A 9,221-nucleotide genomic window follows, 5' to 3' on the forward strand; every position below is an offset into this window, starting at 1 on the left:
AAGGATAGTACCATTGTCCCTTCTCTCTTTTTCTCTCATTTTTTTGGGCCTTCTCTTTTTATGGCCTTTCTGTTTTTTGGGGGCCTTCTCTTTTTTTATGGCCTTCCCTTTTTTATTCCTCACTTGGGACAATGCTCTAGAAAATGATGATCATCACACTTCTATTTATTTACAACTCAATGATTACAACTCGATTCTAGAACAAAAGATGACTCTATATGAATGCCTCTAGCGGTGTCCCGGGATATGCAATGAACCAAGAGTGGCATGTATGTAAGAATTATGAACGGTGGCTTTGCCACAAATACTATGTCAACTACATGATCATGCTAAGTAATATGGCAATGATGAATGTGTCATGATAAACGGAATGGTGGAAAGTTGCATGGCAATATATCTCGGAATGGCTATGGAAATGCCATAATAGGTAGGTATGGTGGCTGTTTTGAGGAAGATATAAGGAGGTTTATGTGTGAAAGAGCGTATCATATCACGGGGTTTGGATGCACCGGTGAAGTTTGCACTAACTCTCAATGTGAGAAAGCGAAATGCACGGTACCGAAGAGGCTAGCAATGATGAAAGGGTGAGAGTGCGTATAATCCATGGACTCAACATTAGTCATAAAGAACTCACATACTTATTGCAAAAATCTACAAGTCATCAAAAACCTCGGCACTACGCGCATGCTCCTAGGGGGATAGATTGGTAGGAAAAGACCATCGCTAGTCCCCGACCGCTACTCATAAGGAAGACAATCAAAGAACACCTCATGTTTCAAATTTGTTACATAACGTTTACCATACGTGCATGCTACGGGACTTGCAAACTTCTACACAAGCATTTCTCAAATTCTCAACTACTCAACTAGCACGACTTTGATATTATTACCTCCATATCTCAAAACAATCATCAAGCATCAAACTTCTCTTAGTATTCAACACACTTATATGAAAGTTTTTACTATTCTTGGATGCCTAGCATATCAGGATTATTTAAGCAAATTACCATGCTATTCTAAAGACTCTCAAAATAATATAAGTGAAGCATGATAGATCAATTATTTCTTCAAAATAAAACTACCACCATGCTCTAAAAGATATAAGTGAAGCACTAGAGCAAATGACAAACTACTCCGAAAGATATAAGTGAAGATCAATGAGTAGTCGAATAATTATGCAACTATGTGAAGACTCTCTAACATTTCATAATTTCAGATCTTGGTATTTATTCAAACAGCAAGGAAAACAAAAGTAAATAAAATGACGCTCCAAGCAAAACACATATCATGTGGTGAATAAAAATATAGCTCCAAGTAAAGTTACCGATGAACGAAGACGAAAGAGGGGATGCCTTCCGGGGCATCCCCAAGCTTAGGCTTTTGGTTGTCCTTGAATATTACCTTGGGGTGCCTTGGGCATCCCCAAGCTTAGGCTCTTGCCACTCCTTATTCCATAGTCCATCGAATCTTTACCCAAAACTTGAAAACTTCGCAACACAAAACTTAACAAAAAACGCGTAAGCTCCGTTAGATAAACAAAACAAAACACCACTTCAAGGTACTGTAATGAAATCATTCTTTATTTATATTGGTGTTAAACCTACTGTATTCCAACTTTTCGATGGTTTATAAACTCTTTTACTAGCCATAGATTCATCAAAATAAGTAAACAACACATGAAAAACTGAATCTGTCAAAAACAGAACAGTCTGTAGTAATCTGTAACTAACGCAAACTTCTGGAACTCATAAAATTCTCAAATAAATTGCTGGACGTGAGGAATTTATCTATTAATCATCTTCAAAAATAATTAACTAAATAGCACTCTCTAATAAAAAATGGCAGCAGTTCTCGTGAGCGCTAAAGTTTCTATTTTTTACAGCATGATCGCAAAGACTTTCCCCAAGTCTTCCCAAAGGTTCTACTTGGCACAAACACTAATTAAAAGCATAAAACCACATCTAAACAGAGGCTAGATGAATTATTTATTACTAAATAGGACCAAAAAGTAAGGAACAAAAATAAAGTTGGGCTGCCTCCCAACAAGCGCTATCGTTTAACACCCCTAGCTAGGCATGATGATTTCAATGATGCTCACATAAAAAATAAGAATTTTAACATAAAGAGAGCATCATGAAGAATATGACTAGCACATTTAAGCCTAAACCACTTCCTATGCATAGGGATTTTGTGAGAAAACAACTTATGGGAACAATAATTAACTAGCATAGGAAGGCAAAACAAGCATAACTTCAAAACTTTAAGCACATAGAGGGGAAACTTGATATTATTGCAATTCCTACAAGCATATGTTCCTCCCTCATAATAATTTTCAGTAGCATCATGAATGAATTCAACAATATAAACAGCACCTAAAGCATTATTTTCATGATCTACAAGCATATAAATTTTATTAATCTCCACACAAGCAAACTTCTTCTCATGAATAATAGTGGGAGCAAACTCAACAAAATAATTATTATGTGAGGCATAATCCAATTGAAAACTAAAATCATGATGACAAGTTTCATGGATATCATTATTCTTTATAGCATACAAGTCATCAAAATAATCACCATAGATAGCAACTTTGTTCTCATAATCAATTGGAACCTCTTCCGGAATAGTGGATTCATCACAAAATAAAGTCATGACCTCTCCAAATCCACTTTCATCAATATAATCATCATAAATAGGAGGCATGCTTCCATCATAATAAATTTTCTCATCAAAACTTGGGGGACAAAAAATATCATCTTCATCAAACATAGCTTCCCCAAGCTTGTGGCTTTGCATATCATTAGCATCATGGATATTCAAGAAATTCATACTAACAACATTGCAATCATGCTCATTATTCAAAGATTTAGTGCCAAACATTTTAATGCATTCTTCTTCTAGCACTTGAGCACAATTTTTCTTTCCATCATACTCACGAAAGATATTAAAAAGATGAAGCGTATGAGACAAACTCAATTCCATTTTTTATAGTTTTCTTTTATAAACTAAACTAGTGATAAAACAAGAAACTAAAAGACTCGATTGCAAGATCTAAAGATATACCTTCAAGCACTCACCTCCCCGGCAATGGCGCCAGAAAAGAGTTGATGTCTACTACACAACCTTCTTCTTGTAGACGTTGTTGGGCCTCCAAGTGCAGAGGTTTGTATGACAGTAGCAAATTTCCCTCAAGTGGATGAACTAAGGTTTATCAATCCATAGGAGGCGTAGGATGAAGATGGTCTCTCTCAAGCAACCCTGCAACCAAATAACAAAGAGTCTCTTGTGTCCCCAACACACCCAATACAATGGTAAATTGTATAGGTGCACTAGTTCGGCGAAGAGATGGTGATACAAGTGCAATATGGATAGTAGATAATAATTTTTGTAATCTGAAAATATAAAAACAGCAAGGTAACTAATGATAAAAGTGAGCGTAAACGGTATTGCAATGCTAGGAAACAAGGCCTAGGGTTCATACTTTCACTAGTGTAAGTCCTCTCAACAATAATAACATAATTGGATCACATAACTATCCCTCAACATGCAACAAAGAGTCACTCCAAAGTCACTAATAGCGGAGAACAAACGAAGAGATTATGGTAGGGTACGAAACCACCTCAAAGTTATTCTTTCCAATCAATCCGTTGGGCTATTCCTATAAGTGTCACGAACAGCCCTAGAGTTCGTACTAGAATAACACCTTAAGACACAAATCAACCAAAACCCTAATGTCACCTAGATACTCCAATGTCACCTCAAGTATCTGTGGGTATGATTATACGATATGCATCACACAATCTCAGATTCATCTATTCAACCAACACATAGAACCTCAAAGAGTGCCCCAAAGTTCCTACCGGAGAATCACGACGAAAATGTGTGCCAACCCCTATGCATAGGTTCATGGGCGGAACCCGCAAGTTGATCACCAATCAAGTGAATCATGTGATATCCCATTGTCACCACAGATACGCATGGCAAGACATACATCAAGTGTTCTCAAATCTTTAAAGACTCAATCCGATAAGATAACTTGAAAGGGGAAACTCAATCCATTACAAGAGAGTAGAGGGGCAGAAAACATCATAAGATCCAACTATAATAGCAAAGCTCGCGATACATCAAGATCGTACCACCTCAAGAACATGAGAGAGAGAGAGAGAGATCAAACACATAGCTACTGGTACATACCCTCAGCCCCGAGGGAGAACTACTCCCTCCTTGTCATGGAGAGCACCGAGATGATGAAGATGGCCACCGGAGAGGGATTGCCCCCTCCGACAGGGTGCCGAAACGGGTCTAGATTGGTTTTCGGTGGCTACGGAGGCTTTTGGCGGCGGAACTCCCGATCTATTGTGCTCCCCGATCGTTTTAGGGTATATGGAGATATATAGGTGGAATAAGTACGTCAGGGGGGCCACGAGGGGCCCATGAGGGTGGAGGGTGCGCCCCCTGCCTCGTGGCTTCCTCGTTGCTTCCCTTACGTGGACTCCAAGTCTCCCGGGTTGCTTCTGGTACAAAAATAAGTTCCGTGAAGTTTCAGGTCAATTGGACTCCGTTTGATTTTTCCTTTTCTGCGATACTCTAAAACAAGGAAAAAACAGAAACTGGCACTGGGCTCTGGGTTAATAGGTTAGTCCCAAAAATAATATAAAAGTGGATAATAAAGCCCATAAACATCCAAAACACATAATATAATAGCATGGAGCAATCAAAAATTATATATATGTTGGAGACGTATCACCTCCCTTTAAGGGGCGCAATATAAGAGGTGGCGCACGAGAGCAGTCTACTGGTTTCAGACCATGGGCTGCTATGACGCCACCAAGGGCAAGCCTGAGGGCGATCTTAATCCAGCACATCTGGAACCTTTTGAGAAGATCGATACTCTCTTTAAAGGCGCTCTTCTGAGTGTTCTTGATGACTCCATTGTGGATTCGTATATGTTGTTTGACAACGGCAAGGACATGTGGGCTGCGCTCGAGGCCAAGTTTGGTGCCTCAGACGCCGGCAGCGAGTTGTACGTCATGGAGCAATTCTATGACTACAAGATGACTGATGAGCGCTCTGTTGTACAGCAGGCTCATGAGATATAGTCGCTTGCAAAAGCACTTGAGTACTTCAAGTGTGTGCTGCCGGACAAATTTGTTGCCGGAGGCATCATTGCCAAGCTTCCACCTCCGTGGAACAATTTTTCTACTTCCCTGAAACACAAGAGACAGGAGTTTTCCATTGCGTATCTCATTGATACTCTTGATGTTGAAGAGAAGGCGAGAGAAAAGGACACACATGCTCGAGTTGACGAGGGAGCTTCTAGTACCCACGTGGTATAGAAGAAGAACTTCCAGCCCAACAAGTTCAAAAACAACAAGAACAAAACTCAGGGCAAAGGCAAGTTTGATACAAAGAACAAGCCGTCACATTCTACCAACTTCAAGAAGAATTCTCATAAGAAAGGGAAGGGACTTTGCCATGTCTGCGGTGATCCTAATCACTGGGCTCCGAAGTGTCCTAACCACTTTGAGGAGCGCGAACATGAGAAGAGCGGCAAGTCCGCTAATGTTGTCATCGGTGATACTGATATGAAGGATTCCGGGTACGGTATTCTTCCTACCATCCTTTCGGTATTTCAATCTCCTGATTGGTTAATTGACACCGGTGCCAATGTACATGTTTGTGCTGATGCCTCCATGTTTTCTTCTTACCAGGTCACAGGGACTTCTCCCGTGCTGATGGGGAACGGGTCACATGCCATCGTTCGAGGTGTTGGTACGATCGATCTGAAGTTTACTTCTGGGAAGACCGTGCGTCTGAAGAACGTTCATCATGTGCTCTCCATCAATAAAAATCTCGTTAGCGGTTCTCGTTTATGTCGAGATGGTTTTAAGTTGGTTTTCAAATCCAATAAAGTTGTAATATCTAAATATGGATAATTTGTTGGAAAAGGCTATGAGAGCGGAGGCTTGTTCCGTCTGTCTTTGTCAAATATTTGCACTAAAGTTATTAATAATGTTTGCCACAATAATGAGTCTGATATTTGGCATTCACGGCTTTGTCACATTAACTTTGGTTGCATGACGCGGCTAGCCAATATGAATTTAATTCCGAAAATCTCTACTGTCAAAGGCTCTAAGTGCCAAGTATGTGTGCAAGCTAATCAACCTCGCAAGTCCCATAAGACTGCAAAGGCAAGAGACTTGGCGCCACTAGAGCTTATACATTCTGATCTTTGTGAGACAAATGGCGTGTTGACAAAAGGTGGAAAGAGATACTTCATGACGTTGATTGATGACTCCACTAGATATTGTTATGTGTATCTTCTGAAATCAAATATGATGCTTTAACTTTTTTCAAAAACTATAAAGCTGAGGCAGAGAACCAACTTGATTGAAAAATTAAATGGCTTAGGTCCGATCGTGGTGGAGAGTATTTTTCCAATGAATTTGATCTGTTTTGTGCGGAACATGGTATAATCCATGAGAGGATGCCTCCCTACTCACCTCAGTCAAATGGGGTAGCCGAAAGAAAGAACCGAACTCTAACTGATATGGTTAACACCATGTTAGACACATCGGGTCTTTCCAAGGAATGGTGGGGGGAGGCGCTAATGACTGTGTGTCATGTCCTAAACCGAGTTCCCACAAAGCATAAGACCATGACTCCATTTGAGGAATGGGAAAGAAAAAGATTGAAACTCTCTTACCTACGTACTTGGGGTTGTTTGGCGAAATTCAATATACCAATTCCCAAGAAGCTCAAGCTTGGACCAAAAACCGTGGATTGTGTTCTTCTGGGCTATGCTTTTCATAGCGTTGGCTATAGATTTTTGATAATAAAATCTGAGGTATCTAACATGCATGTTGGTATGATTATGGAGTCGAATGATGCAACTTTCTTTGAGAACATATTTCCTATGAAGGATATGTCGAGTTCATCAAATCAGGAGATACCTACTCCATCTAGTGAGGAATTCGCTATAATTCCTGAACCCACCATTGCGATGGAACACGTTGAGAATCCTGTTGAGCATGACAATGGAACTCCTATGAGGAGTAAGAGACAGAGGACTGCAAAGTCCTTTGGTGATGATTTCATTGTGTACCTCGTGGATGACACACCCAGGACTATTTCAGAAGCCTATGCATCTCCTGATGCTGACTACTGGAAGGAAGCTATACGTAGCGAGATGGATTCCATCTTAGCTAATGGAACCTGTGAGATCACTGACCGTCCTTATGGGTGCAAACCTGTAGGATGTAAGTGGGTGTTCAAGAAGAAGCTTAGACCTGATGGTATGATTGAAAAGTACAAGGCATGGCTTGTGGCTAAGGGTTATACCCAGAAATAAGGTGAAGACTTCTTTGATACTTACTCACCCGTGGCTAGACTGACCACAATTTGGGTGCTACTATCACTGGCTGCCTCACGTGGTCTTCTCGTTCATCAAATGGACGTTAAGACGCTTTCCTCAATGGAGAGTTAAAGGAGGAAATTTATATGGATCAACCAGATGGTTTTATAGTACCTGGTCAGGAAGGAAAGGTGTGCAAGTTATTAAAGTCTTTATATGGCCTTAAACAAGCTCCTAAGAAGTGGCATGAGAAGTTCGAAAGAACATTAACTACTGCCAGCTTGTAGTAAACGATGGTGACAAATGTGTGTACTATCGCCATGGTGGGGGCGAATGAGTTATCCTTTGTCTGTATGTCGACGACATACTGATCTTTGGAACCAAACTTGATTTAATCAAAGAGGTTAAGGATTTCTTATATCGTTGCTTTGAGATGAAGGATCTAGGAGTAGCTGATGTTATCTTAAACATCAAGCTGTTGAGAGATGAGAATGGTGGGATCACACTGCTTCAATCTCACTATGTGGAAAAGATCTTGAGTCGTTTTGGGTATAGCGACTGCACGCCTTCTCCAACTCCATATGATGCTAGTGTGTTGCTTTGAAAGAATCGACGGATTGCTAGAGATCAACTGAGGTATTCTCAGATTATTGGCTCGTTTATGTATTTGGCGAGTGCCACGAGGCCTGACATCTCTTTTGTTGTGAGCAAGCTGAGTCGGTTTGTGTCAAAACCGAGAGATGATCATTGGCATGCGCTTGAGAGAGTTATGCGCTATTTGAAAGGCACCGCTAGCTATGGGATTCACTACACCGGGTATCCAAGAGTACTGGAGGGTTATAGTGACTCAAACTGGATATCTGATGCTGATGAGATTAAGGCCACAAGTGGTTATGTTTTTACACTTGATGGTGGCGCTGTTTCCTGGAAATCTTGCAAGCAGACCATCTTAACGAGGTCAACTATGGAAGCAGAACTCACAGCATTAGACACTGTCACTGTTGAAGCAGAGTGGCTTCGTGAGCTCTTGATGGACTTACCTATGGTTGAAAAACCAATACCCCCTATCCTGATGAACTGTGATAATCAAACTATAATCGTCAAGATAAACAGTTCTAAGGACAATATGAAGTCCTCAAGACATGTGAAGAGGAGACTAAAATCTGTCAGAAAATTGAGAAACTCCGGAGTTATTACGTTGGATTATATCCAAACGTCGAAAAACTTGGCAGATCCCTTCACAAAGGGTCTATCACGTAACGTGGTAGATAATGCATCGATGGAGATGGGCTTGAGACCCACCGCATGAGTTGTCCATAGTGGTAACCCACTCTATGTGATCGGAGATCCCGTGAAGTAGAAGTGGGAGACAAGCTATTGGTTGGCTGAGAGGAGAGTACCCCTATTTTAATTATCCCACTCTGTGAAGATGCAATACTCTCCTGATCTGCATGGCAGGTTGATATTTATCTTAATGTGTTCCAAGTGGCTTATTTGAGTAAGCAAAGATGTTGTCCCGCAGAGCATCTCCTGAGGAACACACCTATATGAATTTGACTATTAACGTCGCAGCCTGTGAGAATTGGGTGTTCTCTAATAAATTCATGAAAGGGCATGGAGTATGACGTATACGCTCCACCCGCTGGGAAGTCTTGCGGCAGCCCACTATCGGTCAAGAATTTGTGTGAAACTAATTTCACGAAAAACTTTTAGTTCAAGGCATAGTACATTATTCAAGTTGTGATCTAGTGTAGCATAAAACTCTAAGTGGAAGTTCAACTTCACAGTCTCCACTAAGTACCGGTATATAAACAATGTTTTGGAACTAAATGATGAGATGTGCCAATGAGACTTTGGGGGGATTGTTA

This window comes from Triticum aestivum, chromosome 5A (assembly GCF_018294505.1).
Source record: "Triticum aestivum cultivar Chinese Spring chromosome 5A, IWGSC CS RefSeq v2.1, whole genome shotgun sequence".
NCBI lineage: Eukaryota > Viridiplantae > Streptophyta > Magnoliopsida > Poales > Poaceae > Triticum > Triticum aestivum.